Source organism: Pteropus alecto, unplaced genomic scaffold, assembly GCF_000325575.1.
Source record: "Pteropus alecto unplaced genomic scaffold, ASM32557v1 scaffold137, whole genome shotgun sequence".
Classification (NCBI taxonomy): Eukaryota; Metazoa; Chordata; class Mammalia; order Chiroptera; family Pteropodidae; genus Pteropus; species Pteropus alecto.
Genome location: NW_006440135.1, coordinates 1,459,832 through 1,462,741, shown reverse-complemented (window position 1 = coordinate 1,462,741; position 2,910 = coordinate 1,459,832). Strand labels below are relative to the sequence as shown.

At 32.9% G+C, this 2,910-nt stretch overlaps 1 non-coding gene across 1 annotated transcript; it reads left to right on the top strand.

Annotated features, from left to right (window-relative positions):
- Window positions 1-442: 442 nt before the first annotated feature.
- Window positions 443-561, top strand: LOC112484119. Its single transcript, XR_003047894.1, has one exon. It is a non-coding gene; the product is annotated as a 5S ribosomal RNA (ribosomal RNA).
- The last annotated feature ends 2,349 nt before the right edge of the window (window positions 562-2,910 follow it).

Here is a 2,910-nt window from a genome sequence, read left to right as displayed (position 1 = left end):
CTTGTGGACCCCTGATACGGTATGTATGCCCTCTTTCTCCCCAAAACTTATAGCCCCAGAATGATCATGAGAAAACCATCAGACAAATCCCAAATGAAGGACATGCAACAGAATACCAGAACATCCCTCAGAACTGTCAAGGTCATCAAAAACAAGGGAAGTCTGAAGAAACAGCAGAGCCTAAGGAAGCGTGGGGAGTAGATGTAATGTGGTATCCTAGATGGTCCCTAGAACAGAAAGAAAGGCCTTAGGCAAAAACTTAGACAATTTGAGGGAAGTATGGCCTCTAGTTAATAATAATATATCAAGACCGGTTCATTAACTATGATAAATATACCATATTAATGTAAGATGTTAATAATAGGGAAAGCTGAGTCTAGGGTATATGGAAGTTCTCTGTATTATCTTCACAAGTCTCCTGTAACTCTAAAAATACTTTACAGTCTACAGCCATGTCACCCTTAACACGCCCGATCTCGTCTGATCTCGGAAGCTAAGCGGGGTCGGGCCTGGTTAGTACTTGGATGAGAGACCACCTAGGAAGACCAGGTGCTGTAGTCTTTAAAAATAAAAAAAGTAAAATAAAATAAAATATAAAATAAAATAAAAAGACTTTATAATTAAAAGTTTATGTAAAAAAAGTTGTAAAATGACATAATCAATGAATTCCTTAATTCGTCATTGGCTTAATTTATTTCATTATTAACTGAATTTCTTGAAATCTTCCTTGAACTTGGTCAATTCTGGGACATCATAAAGACAACCCAGACTGACAGAGTGCTGCTGCATCTGCTCAAATCCTTTTTCAGACGAGATCGTATCAAGATTCACAATGGACAGGAGTTTCGCAGTCATCGATGCAGACTTCTTCATCGTCATGGGAGCATTTTCATTTCCTGGATCCAGTTTTCGAATTCTACTGACATGTCGTCTTCCAGGTCTCACATGAGCAGAACCCACTTCTCTCTAAAGTAATATTTTCAAAACTACTTGAATCCTAAAAGCAAAATATCTAAATTTAGATTTAGTTTCTTTGTAAGCTTTTTGCTTCAGATCATTAGCATCCAATAGTTTGTACCCAACAACTGTGTATAGCATAGATTCGACATTAATTTATTGGGCGCTGATGACCGAGCGTATTAACATTTGATTTGAGAATCATCTGCTGTTTTACTTCACTCTTCCAGTAAACTTTTTCGCTTGTCTAAATTAAATCTAATTTCTCTAACACTTAATTTGATTTAAAGGTCAAATTTGATAAGCAATGCTATTTTGGGGAAGATCCAGAAAATAGCATATGTAATTATTGCATTCATTGCTCCAAAAATGTTACCACTGTGGGTATAAATGAGTCGTGGCTCTTAGTAACAAACAGATTTTTAGCCAAAATACCGGCTTGCGAACTCTTCTCTAACGACATGAGTACTGCCTGTACCATAGGCACTAAACTACCTTTTAAATGAATGCCAAAACCTGAAAGTTGTTCTCCTCACCTTTTCTTTAAGTCAAAACCTACACATTTTACGATAAATTTAAAACCAATGACATAGCCGCTAATTTTAATTTCCCCGTGTTCTCTCTTCTTGTGATTAACACTACAAACCATAAACGTTAGTCCTTGGACGGAACATTTGCCCGAGGCACAATCTAGTTGAAATGGGTAATATTTACTTCTTAAAATATTTAGTATACTTTCTTTAGTATTCATTAAAATATAGATTTCATCTGAATAGTCCATCTCTGATAATGTTCATATGCTTTAATGTTTCTGTGTGTATTTGAAGTTCAGTCATTCTATCACCTAATTTTAAAATCATTTCTACAAAACTAGGAAAATTCTATTGTTTCCTCTAAATGTTGTACTAGTGACATCACAAAAAAAAACATATGATCATGCTTTCTAAATATTAGACACATAATATTACTTTTTGAAAATGTTACCTCACGGTAATTCGATGTTCACATGTCTTTCCTAAACGCTGCTGATTGTTTGCTGTTTATTCAGACTTTTTTTCATGGCATTAATTGCACACGTGTGATTTTTATGTTCAAGTATGTTTTACGTGCTTACGATGAACAACTTGAATGTTTCCAACCACAGAAATCATCTTAGCCAAAACTACACTATAAAATACGAAAATAGTTACAAAATACATTGTCTTTACACTTAAAATATAAAAATTGCTTTCTATACTCTTTTTCCACTTGAAATAATTTTAATATGAAATACTAAATTTTCTGTCAGGCTTACCAACAGAGAAAATCAGAATCATCAATTTGAATCACAGAGTGTGTCTGCTAGAAATATTCACACGTTATCAAAACGATCTGATGAGGTTTCATCTTTCTTGCCCAATTTACCAATTTCATGAATATCATTTTGTTCATCTTCTAGCCGGCTGGAGCTGTGTCTCTCACTTCTTGTTATGGATTTGATAAGAATTACTCTTTTCAATCTTATTGTTTGATCAAAAAATCAATCTTCTTTTAGTAATGAATATGAAGAGATTTTATCTGACCCGTTCACATTTTACATTTGGTGAGAATAATTTTCTTGCTCATCATCATTATTTTTTCAGTAATTAAATCTGTCTAATTATACAATTTATAATATCCTGTTTGCAAAGCTCATGTCGTGCACATTTGACAGAAGTCTGTTCAATTTCATTGTTTCCAGATTATTTTGAAATTTAAACAGAGCTCCTTCTTTGAAGATTTTCCTATTTTCTTTTCAGCTTTTCACTTATGAAAATAAATTTTTATAATTTTCTATTTTTCTATTTCCAAAATTTCTATTTCTGCCAAAAAAATTAACTTAACGTTTATTCTCCATGCTCAAAAATAATCCTTTAGTTTATAATATATATTTCAGATTAGAATATACAATGAAACATATTTGAAATGCATAAA